The sequence below is a fragment of the Antedon mediterranea genome, chromosome 1 (assembly GCF_964355755.1).
Source record: "Antedon mediterranea chromosome 1, ecAntMedi1.1, whole genome shotgun sequence".
NCBI lineage: Eukaryota > Metazoa > Echinodermata > Crinoidea > Comatulida > Antedonidae > Antedon > Antedon mediterranea.
In genome coordinates this window covers 3,205,055-3,223,672 of record NC_092670.1, presented here as the reverse complement: position 1 = coordinate 3,223,672, position 18,618 = coordinate 3,205,055, and the positions used below count along the sequence as shown (strand labels likewise).

General features: G+C 34.9%; 1 long non-coding RNA gene across 1 annotated transcript; it reads left to right on the top strand.

Moving 5' to 3' along the window:
• Nucleotides 1–515: 515 nt before the first annotated feature.
• LOC140045726 (uncharacterized) lies at nt 516–1,695 on the top strand. The gene is made up of 2 exons (XR_011844720.1): nt 516–861; nt 1,300–1,695. It is a non-coding gene; the product is annotated as an uncharacterized lncRNA (long non-coding RNA).
• The last annotated feature ends 16,923 nt before the right edge of the window (nt 1,696–18,618 follow it).

The window sequence follows — 18,618 nt, the reverse complement described above, 5'->3', positions numbered from 1 at the left end:
CAATAATAATTACCAACTAGAATTTAATTCGTCACTTTGACAAATTAGGTGATCATTTTTATAAATTCATTGACATTAATATTTTTTAATCATGCACGTATGTTAACATACAATCGGAAAATATTGATGTATGCCATCCTATTATACGCTTATAGTATGTCATATCACATTATGTACAGTATACTGTATATCTATATACAGTGTAGCATTGGTGAAATTACGGACACACATCATGTTCTAAGTTTTTGGCACTGATGACATTATCAAAATAAACTTGTGGATACCAATATCGAAAGATAATGAATTGAGCAATAAAATATAACAATTGGAAGAAAATTTGGCAGGTAGAAGCGCGGTGCGCGCTCTTTATAATGTGTATAACTTTGACGAAAGAGATGAAAAAACTACTTTTTAACTTCAACTGGCCATATGATAACTTCATAACATTCGATAGGCTTAATTTTTATATGCATTCATATCTACATTTCACCATGGAGGTATAAAAAAGAAGGAGATTCAACTAGCTAATAGAGATTAAAATGCTGTGTGCTATATGAACTATGACTGACTTCCTCGGACGCTGATTGGCTCGCTTAGATGAGTTCAAAAAAGCCGCCTTCCGCTCTGCCACGCGGGACGTCGCCTTTCATCGTTGTCAGTGCAGCCGGTCGTTCATCGCTTGTTACAAGGCCCCTTAGCATTTAAGTCGCCCTGAACATGTATTTTAAACACTTTTTTGGTTGTATTAGCTTCTAGAGAGGGCTTGTGGGGTCAGAGTTTAACATATCCGAAACCATATTGAATTTAGAAAGCCATTACATTTTATTAGAAGAAAATCGAGTAATATTTACCAAAATAACCGTAAGTTTAAGTTTTTATGGTTTTTATATTATATATCGATAACACGATAACCTCGGAAAATGATTATTTTTAGTAAATATTATTTAATAATTTATGTTTCAAACCGTGAAAATCCCGACCGTGTACACGCGTGTATATTTTCTCTACATGCATTGCAACATAGGGCTTTTTTCTCTCGGCGAGTCGCTTGTTGGTTCATCAAGTGTGACGTAATCAACGGGTTTGGAAGATTATGCTGGGGCTAGGCCTAGAGTATCCTTGTTTGATATTATGATTCGTGAACCTATTCAACAATGTTATTAATATAAATTATAGTTATAGGCTAATTTATATTATAATTAATACAATGGTGAACCTAATTAATGGTTGTATTGTTAAAAACTATATTAAAGCTAATGTTAATACAGTACAATTAATGTTTATTGTGTTCCTCTACAGTTAACTCTTTTGTAAAACTTACAAAAGGAATTGCTTGCTACTGATGGTGTGGACTATGTGTTGAGTGAAAAACTAAACCAAGATCCTCTTGAGGAATACTTTAGCAAACAGAGAGGATGTGGAGGAAGAAATGAAAACCCAACAGTTCATCAATTCCAACATAATGCATTGACACTCTACAAGTTGCAGGAGCCAGAAGTGTAACTGGTTCAATCCACTCCAACACCAGGAAGTCGCGTTTTAGCATAGACAGTACCCCATTCCCAAAAAGAACGAAAACCATAAATAATAAAGTACAAATATAATAATAATTTCATGAACACCTTTTATGTATTTACTGAACTGTATAGAAAATATTTATATTGTGAATAAATTGGAAATTCTTTCTTTAAGTTAGTCATTATTTTTAAGTTTCTTTCTTAAGGGTTTTTCACCCTTCTTTCTGACTGATGCATCTTTCTTTTTTCTTTCCATCATATATACGGTGGTAAAAGCCTTGCATCTGATGTCTATATAACATCCAATAACTTTGTTAAATAAAGTAGACACTACTACCTCATTAACATTATCCCCAATCAACCGTTCCCATGCTAATTTAATGACAGGCGAATCAAGGGCTGAAGTAAGTTTGTCCTTTAAATTTAAACCACAAAGTTCTGTAATTTTTGTGGAGGACAAAATGGGTTTTACCTCGCATTCCAGCCACCTAAAAAATAAAAATGAATCATTATTTATTTGAAATAGGCCTCCTCTGTTAATTTTTGTAATCCAGTCTTTACTATAATCTAAAAATGACATTTTATCATTGTTGTCTTCAATTTCTAATTTCCTTAATACATCAATAGATAAATTAACTAGATTGTTATTTGGAAATCTTCTCTAAAAGCGTAATAATTTATGCGGAATATAGCCAGCCATGTATCTTAATGTTTGTTGCTCTTCCTTGGTTACCTCTACCTGTGGCGGTTCATTTGCAGCAGCATTCTCATACGGCCCAATTTGCCTTAACAACAACTCTTCTACAATTGCCTCGCTTGCCATTTGGAATAAAAAATTTGCAGCAATATCACAGTCAACTAAACCTAAAAATTGATTTGAGTTTTCATTTATGCGAAAAGTTTGAAAGTTTCTACACGCTGCGTCTAACCCTTCTGATGCAGTTCTTTTAGTGTTTGCTACAGTTGCTGTCTCCCATAAAGTATTGACAAGTTTGTTTGCAACATCCTGAATATCTTTTGACCGCAACTCGACCACTGCATTGTTTATTGCTGTTGCCATCTTTGGATTTAACTGCAGCATAGGGTCTTCCAAGAACTTTGTTAAATGAGTGATTAACAATTTCCAAAGAATCAGCTAATGCATTTTCAAGTAGATATTGGCTCTTCCATTTTATCGGCTTCTTTTTTGCAGCTGTGAATTATTTTAAAATAAATCATAAATTAAAATGTCTTTCCCATAAAATTAAAAAGTTAAATTCAATCTGACCATCCCTAATATTTTAATTTCCTGTGCAAAATACAATGTAGTGGGCGACGTAGGGCTGAAATATCTATTCCCTGTATTTCGGTAATTTTAAATTTAATTATTTGGAAAATGTGTCAACAGCAAAATCCATGAATTATAAAATGTACAGTAGTAGTAAATAGCTTTATTTTCTATTAGAGTAATTAATTAGTTAGGCCTATATATACCATCTATGCTCATTAATACCATGGAGGTATACCTCCATGTTAATACTCACCTTTTTCCGGTTTATTGTTAGTAGTTGATTCGCTGGGCCTACTAGCGTTCGTATAATTGCTTGGCCCACTTCGCACTTCCACGTTTCTTCGGCGGCTAGGCCTGAACTCGCGCAATTCGTATGGAACCATCTGACTTCGCAATCTTTACCGTTGCAGGCTATTGTCTCTTCCGTCGATGGACAGTTACATATACAGATATTTTTCACTTTTTCGGTGCCTACTTCGGTATTTATTTCTTCAAATTCTGCTAATAATTCTTTTGTTAACAACTCATCAAACTCCATCACATCAATTTTTGTAGAATAAAAGAATACAGTGTTGCTTTTTTGCACTGCCGGCCGCGCGCGCTAGCTACTCGACTCACACACAACGCTCATGTGCTCGAGGTCAAGCGGTTTGCTTCCGGTTTTACAATTAATTATACGACCTTTTCGTGACATATTGACCTTGTACGCCACGCAGTGCTTATGTGCGATACCGTTTATAATTACTCCCTTATCTGTTAAACATTCGGCGGCTGCAATGAATACATCAAAGGAGACAAGCTAGTTGAATCTCCTTCTTTTTTATACCTCCATGATTTCACTAGCTCTCATAATAAGTTATAACATCAAGGTCAGCTTTAATTCAGAAGAGCCGTAAGGTATTCAACTATACGTTGTAGGTGAAATTACGTAACCACCGTTATTCAAATTTTAAGACATGATGACATCATCAAAATGAAAATATTGGCAATACATGAGTAACATAATTGGTGTTGGGGTCATCTTCCATTCTGAAGAGTTATATTCATTTTAAAAAGGCCTTATTTTTTACCATTTTTAGCACTTTTATACAATTAATGTGCGCATTTTGTCATTTTTAACGTGCTCGTATATTATTATTATTACTGTCAAAATGTATAACAATCTTTACAGAATATTACCAAAACCCCTACAGCCCAATGACAAACCGTAAATGCATACAGCAAAAAAAACAAGGTGGCGGGTACAGTATTAGGTTATTAAATGTCAAGTTTAAAAGTTTGATTACCTTCTGCTATCAGAGGAATCAATTTCAACAAGCGATTCACAGTACCGTAGTTGTACGAGTTAAGAGCAACTCAATGTCTTGCATATCACATCAATTTAGTAATAAATCAGTTCATGAGCATTGTACCAACACTGACATCCTTCATTCATTATCAGTGGTTATGTTCAATTTAATAATGATTATTTTTGTTATAATATGTATTTCACCGTTAAAAAGAAAAGATATCTTTTAAATTTAGTTATAAAAATCAAATTTTGTAGGGGAGCTTGAAAAATCAAGAAGTTCAAGCTGGAGTATGTTGCCTTTATTGCTTATGCATAGCTCATTTTAAACATATCGTTTATAAACTCTTAATACTCTGCTAGCATCAAGAGACTAACAGTACCACTACATTACTATAAACAGAAAATGTGTAAATCTAGACATGAATAAATAATATGTTTTTAGCAAACTTTCTCAAGCACTGTACATTTTCTTAGCATTGATTGCATTAATGGTTAACACTATGAGTTTTATCCATACTGTAAATCATTAAAAATAAAGATTACTGTTAAAGACACTAGACCTGCAATTTTTGACATTTTGTAAAAATAATGCATATTACAGTATACTCTAGTACCTAGATCAACTTTCGTATGCACTTTGAGGTCCAGAGAATTTGACTTCAGAAATTGGTTTAGGATGGTCAAGCAATCATTATTGGCTTGGTTACACATTTTGAAAATGTGGCGAAAGGTCAAAAGGTCAAGGTGAAAGGTTATCAAACTAAACACCAATAAGTCCTTAAATCTCGACAACCACTGGTCACAGCGAGGTAATTTTGGTCTCAAATTGATCAGAAGGTATACATTTATATTCAGTCTAATGGGACATTTTAGTCAAAAATGACCGGAAATGTGACCATTTCTGACCTTTGACCCACACCCCAGAGCATGTATGTATCTCCGTAACTACTGATTGTAGACACTTGAATTTGGTCTTAAATTGTTTGAAATAAACATTTTGTTATTTGTTGCACATTTTTAAAAATGTTACAAAAGGTCAGGGTCAAGGGTTATATGAACAAATATAAATAGATACTTGTATCTCGGCAACTACTCGTCACAGCAAGTCAATTTTAGTCTCAAAATGTTCAGAAGGCATGCTTTCATATTCAATCTAATGGGACATTTTAGTAAAATTTAGTCAGAAATGCCATTTCTGACCTTTGACCCACATATCATGGCATCTTCATATCTCTGTAAGTACTGATCGTAGAAACTTAAATTTGGTATCAAATTGTTCGAAATATACATATTTACATTCATTGTAATACTGTAGAACATGTGGTTAAAAGATGAACAGAAATACTATTACTAATGTTTCAAACAAAAAATAAATCTCTACATAACTTATCCAGTAATGTTATGCAAAAACTGATACTTTAAATTCTGTACCTTTTTCTAGTGGTATTGATAATAAATCTCCAGAAACATATATTGTTTTATTATCTACACTGGGAACAGACGTGTATAATATACACGGACAAACCTTATACATATTATGTACCGGTATAAGTTTTGTCGGTAACATTAAAAAATATTATGCAACAGTGTTACGGAATAATGACAATGAATTGGTCTATTATAGTTGTCTCTGATACCTCTTATTACATGATTGTACTTACTTCTAGCATTCTTAACTGTTGAGCGCGAGTATTAATTCGAATTAACACCCGCTTTGAATAAAAGCCTCCCTCAAATAAACGCCACCTTTCCCTCCAATAGAACATCATGTGGAATAAACGTTCCGCCACATGCATTTACAAAATAATTGTATTACAACACATTTCATTAACTACCATAATCTACAATTTACCAAGCATTTTGACATAATTTTATTAACTACCATAATCTACAATTTACCAAGCATTTTTTCACTTTTTGATATTAATTGTGCTGTATTTTTTTTACATCTAGGTGGTATTTATTTCATTATACATGTTACCATATTATACTCCAAATAAAGATGCCTCCCCTCCCCCTAAAAACACTTTTGAACAATAAATGCCCGGGGTGTTTAATCGGATACACATGGCAAGTTACTTCTAGCATTCTGAAAAGAACTGTTGAGCTTGACGTTTATATCAAAATTGTTCTCGTGGACAGCAATAACTAGTACTTGAAATTGAAACAATTTAAAGTATCAGTTATTGCATAACTTTACTGTCTAAGGATAAGTTGTGTAGAGATATGTTTTTTGTTTGAAACATTAGTAATAGTATTTTCTGTTCATCTTTTAACCACATTTTCTATTACAATGAATGTAAATATGTATATTTCGAACAATTTGATACCAAATTTAAGTTTCTACGACCAGTACTTACAGAGATATGAAGATGCCCTGGTATGTGGGTCAAAGGTCAGAAATGGCATTTCTGATCATTTTTGACTAAGATGCCCCATTAGACGGAATATAAATGCATGCCTTTTGAACATTTTGAGACCAAAATTGACTTGCTGCGACCAGTGGTTGCCGAGATACAAGTACCTCTATTTATTTTTTCATATAACCCTTGACCTTGACCCTTTGACCTTTTGTAACATTTTTCAAAATGTGTAACAAATAACAAAATATATATTTCGAACAATTTAAAACCAAATTCAAATGTCTATGACCAGTAGTTACAGAGATAAATACATGCCCTGGGTTGTAGGTCAAAGGTCAGAAATGTCATTTCCGGTCATTTTTAACTAAAATGTCCCATTAGACTGAATATAAATGTATACCTTCTGATCATTTTGAGACCAAAATTACTTCGATGTGACCAATGGTTGTTGAGATTTAAGGACATATTGGTGTTTGGTCTTATGACCTTTCACCCTGACCTTTGACCTTTCGCCACATTTTTAAAATGTGTAACCAAGCCAAAAATTATTGTTTGACCACCCTAAACCAATTTCTGAAATCAAATTCTCTGGACCTCAAAGTGCATACGAAAGTTGATCTAGCTACTAGAGTAGTATATATAACTTTAAAAACATTAAACCAGGTCGTTTCTTGTCTTAAATGTGCGTAAATAATTTGAAACCAAAACTTGCTACAAAATTGAGATTCATTAATATCACAGTTTAAAGTTATGTCTATTACTTAATAAATGGTAACCAAAACTGGATAATTACCTTGTGTATTCTCACTTTGACTATACAATGTTTCTTACAAATATAAATTTTACAAAGGAGGCCCACTTATATAAAAAGAGAGTAAACATGGTAATTTATACTGAATTGTTATGTTTCTTTATAGGTAAACAATCAAGTAAAGCTGGACCATCCAGCAATGCAGAAAGTATGTTTTATTTCAATGGAGTTTGGGGTCGTCTTAATATTCTACTTATTTAGGCAATCTGGAATTACAAACAAATTTCCAACAAACATAAGTTAGAAAGTTTTGTATATGGATACATAAATTATGTCACTTGGTTATTGTGGTAACATTATTTATTATAATCTAAATTAAATCAAATTTGTACAACTTCTAACATTATTTAATACAATAATAATTACCAATAGCATATAATTTCATTTAGGTCATCTGTAGTAGTTTGGTTTGCAGGAAAAAATGTTATTAATTGTAAAAAATGTATATAGTAATAGTATTCATAAACATGTATATTTTAATTACTGTCCTAAAATACTATTTTATAGGTGAACGATCAAGAAGTGAAGCTGGACCATCAAGCAATGCAGAAAGTATGTTTATTTCAATAGGATTGGGGTGCCAATATTCTACTTAATTTGTGCAATGAGGATGTCACCTTCTTAACTGAATTTGATTTCCTACAATTTAAGCTAATACAATTACCAACAAACACATAATTTAGGAATAGACTTTGCAGATATTATTCATTTTTAGTTATTAAGTTTTTAAACTTATACAACTACAATGTCTAGTGGAATTTAATATTCAACAATATTTGAAAGCTTTATTGATGACTGCAATATTTCATTAGCAATTTCATTTTATAAATTTAGGATTATATCATTGCAACATGTATTACACTCTATTCCTATAAAGTTACCATTACCATAGCTTTAAATTCTGACAAAAGTTTTAGAAAATTTTTGTTTGATTATAATATTAAATTTATACTTATTCTTAGCCTGTAATAGTATTTTAAATATATGTTTTTTTTTATTTTCATAGACATTCCTGATCCTAACTTTGAACTTATTAAAGTAAACTGTTCAGAGTGGTATGATCATCGTCATTTACTCAATAAACTGAAACTTTTGTATAAAGATCTCCTGCCAACTGGTGAGTTAGATGAAGCATCCAACACAACTGAGCTACTAAATTCCTTAATGGACAGAGAACATCTGACAAGCCATGACTTAACTTTGTTTTATGAAACCATAAAAGTAACAGAACAATTTGGATTGGCAAGAAAAATTAAAGAGAAAATCGGAGCCTTCCCAAATGTTAGGGATATTGTAATTTCAAAGTTGACTCCACACAGACTGATGTTGATAGAGTTTGGAGATAGTCTAACCAATAAAGATATGCAGAAAATGAATACACATTTTAATGAAGCAAAACAGAATTATGAGGATAAATGGCATTTGATTATGGACCTTGAGGAAAAAAACACAATTTGTGAGGAAGATATGCAACCATTTATTGACAGCATAAAGCTCCTACAACTTATAAGGCCTGTCCAAGTTCTAAAAGGTATTGCGCCACTTAACATAATCTATATAGCTTTGGAATTTACATCATACAATGAGAGCATCTGTAATGTTTTTAAATACTAAACAATTATTTTTTTTATGTTCCAATGCATTCGTATATATATTCAAATTCAATGACGCACAAACAAATAACACAAATTTTACTTTTTTGTACTTTATAATGTAAAATGTATATGAACTTTAATATACAAAACACACCTCACAACTACTTCAGTATAAGATATCACATTGATACACCTAATTTTTTCAATGACACCATTGAATATGGTTGCAACCCATAGTGTCTTTGGCTTAAATAATGTGTAGCCTAACATTTACTTCTTCAATTTAGTATATTTAGATTACTTTGTAATTAAGTATACACCTATTTCATAATTTAATAACAATGATATAACTGTAGTTTGATTTATGTTCTGATGTGGTACTTTAGTGAATGATTTCAATGCCATTTTGCAACTTTTTTAACAGTTTGGTCGGGAGTTTGGTTCTTTAAATTTAAAGAACCAAACTACATCTTAATATTTTATGTTGTTGATTAATTCAAAATGTCTCTTAGAAGTTTAAAAAAAATGTTGTATAGTTCGTACTATTTATCAACATGGATATTGTAATTACTGTCCTAAAATACTTTCTTTTTAGGTAAACAATCAAGAAGTAAAGCTGGACCATCAAGCAATGCAGAAAGTATGTTTTATAGTTAATAGGGTAGTGGTGTCAATTTTCTACTCAAATTATGCAATAATTTTTATTACACAATTACAAACACAATTTCCAACACATAAATTAGAAATTTCTGAGTTGGGGAGGAGCCCTTCTACTTATTTAGACTTTTATTGCAGAATTGTAATTCCTAGTTCACATTAATATTTATTAATTGTGAGTTACAGTTCTTATTTGATTGTATTGAGGCATTTTATAGACTGTTTACAGTATGGTATATACAGATACATCTAACTCATGGGCGAAAATATCAGGGGTGGATTGCAATAAAGGTCTTAAGCCTACTCTTAGAATAGGCTTAAGACCCCATGAAACCCTTGGCAACGATGGTCTTAGATTTAAGATCATTGCAATATGAAGTCAATGCTGTGGTCTTAGATTATACGCCGTCTCCAGGCATGCCTATAAGCTAGCCACGCGATGCGAGCGCATAGATACCTAGGCCAGCAGTAAATTTTATGGCAAAATTTAATTATTGAATTAAAAAATTAAGTTATTGTTACGGTATTTTAATAAAAAAAAAAATTTTTCCATTTTTTATATTTTTCAAATTTATTATAAATTTATATATATAAAAAAAAACAAAAAACATAGCAATTTGTCTTTACTTTGTTGTAGAATTATCAGCCCCTGGACTTCAATGAATTGTTAACAGTATCTAAAAGGTGTGACGAACATTCCCAAAGAAATTTAAACAAGATAAAACTGGTAATCAGCAAGTTCAAGAGTGGCAGACAAGATGAATGAATTCATTAAGAGACTTGATGAAAAGAAAATGATTATTGAAGTTAATGCATTGATGATTTTAGATAGTTTATTTCCATTCCTTCAATGACCCAAGTTAGACTACACAAACCAACTGTGGTGTTGGTAGTCTGTGAGTAGAGCTTACATGCAGTGACGGCTATGAGTGCTCACTGGGTAAACCCAGGGTCACTGGAGCTTATTGGGGCCCCTTAGCAGTGCCCAGAGGAAAACTGGGCATTAAAATATGCCAAAAAAGGCTTAAAACGTCCAAGGCCTCCAGCATTGGATAGCCCCTCTCTCCCCGAAGAGCGGAAACTATTACAAGAAGAACTTTAACATAAATAACCATATCAACACCCCACCTCCACCCCCCCCCCCTATTAGGGTATAGTTCATTCAACATTGCACTCTAATGAGACACACCTACCTCAGATTGTCATCATTTCTTTTAACACTGTTGTGTGTGTACATCAACAAGAAACGAACTGAAGAATTCCTGAATGGAAAAAAAATAAGACTAGACATGTAACTCGTCACTTTGACGAGTTAGTTATCCGCACGACAAAGGCCACGTAGACGTCATACGTTAGAATATTGCACACAGAAAAAGATTATGGCAATATGACCTGAACTGAAGAATATGATATGTTGTTATTGCTGAATTCTGTTATTTTGTGTCATATTAAATATACAATATAATCTGTATACATATTACATACAGTGTAGAATAGGTGAAATGACTGGACCCGCCATTTATTCCAATTTTTAACATAGCGACGGTATCAAAATGAAACACTAAGATAGCAATTTCGGAAGGAAATTATCTCGGCAACAACATATTAATGTGTAGAAGAAATTTAAATACGTAAAATATTGATGCGCGCTCTTTTAAATGTGATGAATTATGACGCAAAAGATGAAAAAACAACTTTTTTTATTTAACTGGTCATATGATGACGTCACAACATCCGATTGGCAAAATGTTTACATAAATTCGTATTTACAAACCAATAGCTTCCAGAAAACGTTTTAATCATGATTATCACGTTTTATTCTGACGAGCTATAACAGATTGAAATTTACTGTAAAGACGAAAATAAGTGACCCACGTTATTTACATTTTTAGACATGATGACGTCATAAAAATTAAAATATTTTTAACTCATACGAAAGATAGTTGATTGACCTAGATAATATAAAAATCGGGGTAAAAATGGAAAACAGATAATTGGAGATGCGCTCTATTAAATGTCATGCGCTATGATGAAAGATACAAAAATCCTATATTTTATATTCGCATGGCCATACGGTGACGTCAAAATGTTCGGTTAGCCATATTAATGCATGATCCAAAATCTACAACTCATCAACTTTCAGAATATGCAAAAAAAATTACTTTCACCGTTTAGTTTAGGAACTACGACTGTTTAAAAAAGGGCAAAATTTTGACAAATTTTGACGATTTTTTTAACTTTTTCATCAAAAATGCACGTAAATTATCCAATTCAACGTGCCCGTATGACGTAATTTTAAGTCGAAATTGTTCAAAAGTTGGTAAAATTACTAGAAAAGGCTGGAAAAACATAAATCACGCGAAAAAAAATTGTTTTCAACGCTACGTGCGTACCGCGCGCGTAAAAATTTGAGCGCACGTGGGAATTTTTTACATGCTCTAAATGACATGAAACGCGTGGAAAGTTGATTAGATATTGATTTTTCGCATTTTGAAATTTTAAACGCGCGTGCACGCGTAACTTCGTGTTAAACATGCCAATTTTTGTTCACATTCAGTTAGCGCAAGATATCAATTAAACTTTTGTTAAGTTTCAATTTAAATTGCTATATGGTTTTCAATCTATGTTAAATAGGCGAAATTCGTAAAAATGCGCGTAAGTCATGTTGCGCAACTCTGACGTCATTCAAAAATAGGAGGTGCACAACTTCACCTGAATGATCTCATGCTGACAAAGTTATAACATGTTATGTTTACACGTTTTTGAGATACGCGAGACACAAAAATAGAGGAGAAAGAAAGAAAAAAAAAAAAAAAAAGTAACAGGACAGTTACAAGGAGTTATCCGCTGAGTGCGGATAACTAATAATGAAGCTAAGTGTCGTACTCTGTTATCATGCTAGTGAAATATGTGAATTAGTACAGGCTTTGCTATCAGTGATTCGTTGAAAATCGATATTTTAGGGTGTGCCCTAAAATAGAAAATAAGAGATACGTTTCAAGTTGTTATTCTAGGCTAGAAAAAGACTAACTAGAATAGAAACCAATACGTTCCTAGAATTCCTGAGTTGAACTACTAAGAAGCAAAGATAACGAAGCTAAGTGTCGTACTCTTAGAAAGCACACCAGAGACTTTATCTGTTAAGGAAGCTGAACCATTTTAATGTCGATAAAGTAATTCTTAGGGTTTTTTATAATTCCTTTATTGAGAACGTTTTAACTTTTTCCTTTATATGCTGGTTTTTTAGTCTTAGGGTCAAAGAGAAAAACTCACTACAAAGAATTGTTAACTTAAGTTCTAAATTAATAGGTTGTCAACTTCGTAGCTTATCTTCTTTCTGTGACATGCAAACTCTAGAAAAAAGTAGAGCTATTCTAAAAAATATTAACCATGCCTTGTTCAGTGATTTCGAGCTCATGCCTCATGGGCGTCGCTTTCGATGCCCGGCATGTAGAACAAACCGGAAAAGGAATTCGTTTTTGCCAGTGGCTATTCGACTCTTAAATTCTTGAACCTTGACTTGACTTTTTTTCTATTTTGTTCTGTGTATTGTGATATTTTGTATATTTTGTAAGATCATTTTAATCCAGACCTTTTTATTTGAATTGCCCCGTGTGGGATGATTAAAGAATTTTGAATTGAATTGAATTGAATTGAATACTCTGTTATCACGCTAGTGAAATATGTGAATTAGTACAGGCTTTGCTATCAGTGATTCGTTGAAAATCGATATATAAGGGCGTTCCCTAAAATAGAAATAAAGAGATACGTTTCAAGCCGTTATTCTAGGCTAGAAACCGATGCGTTCCTAGAATTCCTAAATTGAACTTAACTACTACTAAAAAAAAAGATACCAAAGCTAAGTGTCGTACTCTGTTATCACGCTAGTGAAATACGTGAATTAGTACAGGCTTTGCTATCAAGGATTCGTTGAAAATCGATATTTTAGAGTGTTCCCTAAATTGAAATTAAGAGATACGTTTCAAGTCGTTATTCTAGGCTAGAAAAAGACTAACTAGAATAGAAACCGATACGTTGAGATACGTTATCCTAGTGTTACACTAGGATAGAAATAGGACTTTACTTCGTTAGGTACCCTATGTGTGTTAGGGTCCGTAGGATGTTATAGTACCACCACAAGTCTGAATGTGTTGTATGTAGGGGTCCTACCTCAGTGACCCAAGTTAGATCTTATCTTATGTTCTAGTACCCACCTAGTCTGAATGTGTTAAATGTAGGGGTCCAACCTCAGTGACCCAAGTTAGATCTTATCTTATGTTCTAGTACCCACCTAGTCTGAATGTGTTAAATATAGGGTCCTACCTCAGTGACCCAAGTTAGATCTTATCTTATGTTCTAGTACCCACCTAGTCTGAATGTGTTAAATGTAGGGGTCCAACCTCAGTGACCCAAGTTAGATCTTATCTTATGTTCTAGTACCCACCTAGTCTGAATGTGTTAAATGTAGGGGTCCAACCTCAGTGACCCAAGTTAGATCTTATCTTATGTTCTAGTACCCACCTAGTCTGAATGTGTTAAATGTAGGTGTCCCACCTCAGTGACCCAAGTTAGATCTTATCTTATGTTCTAGTACCCACCTAGTCTGAATGTGTTAAATGTAGGGTTCCTACCTCAGTGACCCAAGTTAGATCTTATCTTATGTTCTAGTACCCACCTAGTCTGAATGTGTTAAATGTAGGGGTCCAACCTCAGTGACCCAAGTTAGATCTTATCTTATGTTCTAGTACCCACCTAGTCTGAATGTGTTAAATGTAGGGGTCCCACCTCAGTGACCCAAGTTAGATCTTATCTTATGTTATAGTACCCACCTAGTCTGAATGTGTTAAATGTAGGGGTCCTACCTGAGTCACCCAAGTTAGATCTTATCTTATGGTCTAGTACCCACCTAGTCTGAATGTGTTGTATGTAGGGGTCCTACCTCAATGACCCAAGTTAGATCTTATCTTATGTTCTAGTACCCACCTAGTCTGAATGTGTTAAATGTAGGGGTCCTACCTCAATGACCCAAGTTAGATCTTATCTTATGTTCTAGTACCCACCTAGTCTGAATGTGTTAAATGTAGGGGTCTGACCTCAGTGACCCAAGTTAGATCTTATCTTATGTTCTAGTACCCACCTAGTCTGAATGTGTTAAATGTAGCGGTCCAACCTCAGTGACCCAAGTTAGATCTTATCTTATGTTCTAGTACCCAGCTATTCTGAATGTGTTAAATGTAGGGGTCCAACCTCAGTGACCCAAGTTAGATCTTATCTTATGTTCTAGTACCCACCTAGTCTGAATGTGTTGTATGTAGGGGTCCTACCTCAGTCACCCAAGTTAGATCTTATCTTATGTTATAGTACCCACCTAGTCTGAATGTGTTAAATGTAGGGGTCCTACCTCAGTGACCAAGTTAGATCTTATCTTATGTTATAGTACCCACCAGTCTGAATGTGTTAAATGTAGGGGTCCCACCTCAGTGACCCAAGTTAGATCTTATCTTATGTTATAGTATCCACCTAGTCTGAATGTGTTAAATGTAGGTGTCCCACCTCAGTGACCCAAGTTAGATCTTATCTTATGTTCTAGTACCCACCTAGTCTGAATGTGTTGTATGTAGGGGTCCCACCTCAGTGACCCAAGTTAGATCATATCTTATGTTCTAGTAGCCACCTAGTCTGAATGTGTTAAATGTAGGGGTCCTACCTCAGTGACCCAAGTTAGATCATATCTTATGTTATAGTACCCACCTAGTCTGAATGTGTTAAATGTAGGGGTCCCACCTCAGTGACCCAAGTTAGATCTTATCTTATGTTTTAGTACCCACCTAGTCTGAATGTGTTAAATGTAGGGGTCACCCTCAGTGACCCAAGTTAGATCTTATCTTATGTTCTAGTACCCACCTAGTCTGAATGTGTTAAATATAGGGTCCTACCTCAGTGACCCAAGTTAGATCTTATCTTATGTTCTAGTACCCACCTAGTCTGAATGTGTTAAATGTAGGGGTCCAACCTCAGTGACCCAAGTTAGATCTTATCTTATGTTCTAGTACCCACCTAGTCTGAATGTGTTAAATGTAGGGGTCCAACCTCAGTGACCCAAGTTAGATCTTATCTTATGTTCTAGTACCCACCTAGTCTGAATGTGTTAAATGTAGGTGTCCCACCTCAGTGACCCAAGTTAGATCTTATCTTATGTTCTAGTACCCACCTAGTCTGAATGTGTTAAATGTAGGGTTCCTACCTCAGTGACCCAAGTTAGATCTTATCTTATGTTCTAGTACCCACCTAGTCTGAATGTGTTAAATGTAGGGGTCCAACCTCAGTGACCCAAGTTAGATCTTATCTTATGTTCTAGTACCCACCTAGTCTGAATGTGTTAAATGTAGGGGTCCCACCTCAGTGACCCAAGTTAGATCTTATCTTATGTTATAGTACCCACCTAGTCTGAATGTGTTAAATGTAGGGGTCCTACCTGAGTCACCCAAGTTAGATCTTATCTTATGGTCTAGTACCCACCTAGTCTGAATGTGTTGTATGTAGGGGTCCTACCTCAATGACCCAAGTTAGATCTTATCTTATGTTCTAGTACCCACCTAGTCTGAATGTGTTAAATGTAGGGGTCCTACCTCAATGACCCAAGTTAGATCTTATCTTATGTTCTAGTACCCACCTAGTCTGAATGTGTTAAATGTAGGGGTCTGACCTCAGTGACCCAAGTTAGATCTTATCTTATGTTCTAGTACCCACCTAGTCTGAATGTGTTAAATGTAGCGGTCCAACCTCAGTGACCCAAGTTAGATCTTATCTTATGTTCTAGTACCCAGCTATTCTGAATGTGTTAAATGTAGGGGTCCAACCTCAGTGACCCAAGTTAGATCTTATCTTATGTTCTAGTACCCACCTAGTCTGAATGTGTTGTATGTAGGGGTCCTACCTCAGTCACCCAAGTTAGATCTTATCTTATGTTATAGTACCCACCTAGTCTGAATGTGTTAAATGTAGGGGTCCTACCTCAGTGACCAAGTTAGATCTTATCTTATGTTATAGTACCCACCAGTCTGAATGTGTTAAATGTAGGGGTCCCACCTCAGTGACCCAAGTTAGATCTTATCTTATGTTATAGTACCCACCTAGTCTGAATGTGTTAAATGTAGGTGTCCCACCTCAGTGACCCAAGTTAGATCTTATCTTATGTTCTAGTACCCACCTAGTCTGAATGTGTTGTATGTAGGGGTCCCACCTCAGTGACCCAAGTTAGATCATATCTTATGTTCTAGTAGCCACCTAGTCTGAATGTGTTAAATGTAGGGGTCCTACCTCAGTGACCCAAGTTAGATCATATCTTATGTTATAGTACCCACCTAGTCTGAATGTGTTAAATGTAGGGGTCTGACCTCAGTGACCCAAGTTAGATCTTATCTTATGTTCTAGTACCCACCTAGTCTGAATGTGTTAAATGTAGGGGTTCAACCTCAGTGACCCAAGTTAGATCTTATCTTATGTTCTAGTACCCACCTAGTCTGAATGTGTTAAATGTAGGTGTCCCACCTCAGTGACCCAAGTTAGATCTTATCTTATGTTCTAGTACCCACCTAGTCTGAATGTGTTAAATGTAGGGTTCCTACCTCAGTGACCCAAGTTAGATCTTATCTTATGTTCTAGTACCCACCTAGTCTGAATGTGTTAAATGTAGGGGTCCAACCTCAGTGACCCAAGTTAGATCTTATCTTATGTTCTAGTACCCACCTAGTCTGAATGTGTTAAATGTAGGGGTCCCACCTCAGTGACCCAAGTTAGATCTTATCTTATGTTATAGTACCCACCTAGTCTGAATGTGTTAAATGTAGGGGTCCTACCTGAGTCACCCAAGTTAGATCTTATCTTATGGTCTAGTACCCACCTAGTCTGAATGTGTTGTATGTAGGGGTCCTACCTCAATGACCCAAGTTAGATCTTATCTTATGTTCTAGTACCCACCTAGTCTGAATGTGTTAAATGTAGGGGTCCTACCTCAATGACCCAAGTTAGATCTTATCTTATGTTCTAGTACCCACCTAGTCTGAATGTGTTAAATGTAGGGGTGGGTCTGACCTCAGTGACCCAAGTTAGATCTTATCTTATGTTCTAGTACCCACCTAGTCTGAATGTGTTAAATGTAGCGGTCCAACCTCAGTGACCCAAGTTAGATCTTATCTTATGTTCTAGTACCCAGCTATTCTGAATGTGTTAAATGTAGGGGTCCAACCTCAGTGACCCAAGTTAGATCTTATCTTATGTTCTAGTACCCACCTAGTCTGAATGTGTTGTATGTAGGGGTCCTACCTCAGTCACCCAAGTTAGATCTTATCTTATGTTATAGTACCCACCTAGTCTGAATGTGTTAAATGTAGGGGTCCTACCTCAGTGACCAAGTTAGATCTTATCTTATGTTATAGTACCCACCAGTCTGAATGTGTTAAATGTAGGGGTCCCACCTCAGTGACCCAAGTTAGATCTTATCTTATGTTATAGTGCCCACCTAGTCTGAATGTGTTAAATGTAGGTGTCCCACCTCAGTGACCCAAGTTAGATCTTATCTTATGTTCTAGTACCCACCTAGTCTGAATGTGTTGTATGTAGGGGTCCCACCTCAGTGACCCAAGTTAGATCTTATCTTATGTTCTAGTACCCACCTAGTCTGAATGTGTTGTATGTAGGGGTCCCACCTCAGTGACCCAAGTTAGATCTTATCTTATGTTCTAGTACCCACCTAGTCTGAATGTGTTAAATGTAGGGGTCCTACCTCAATGACCCAAGTTAGATCATATCTTATGTTATAGTACCCACCTAGTCTGAATGTGTTAAATGTAGGGGTCCTACCTCAATGACCCAAGTTAGATCTTATCTTATGTTCTAGTACCCACCTAGTCTGAATGTGTTAAATGTAGGGGTCCAACCTCAGTGACCCAAGTTAGATCATATCTTATGTTATAGTACCCACCTAGTCTGAATGTGTTAAATGTAGGGGTCCTACCTGAGTCACCCAAGTTAGATCTTATCTTATGTCATAGTACCCACCTAGTCTGAATGTGTTAAATGTAGGGGTCCGACCTCAGTGACCCAAGTTAGACC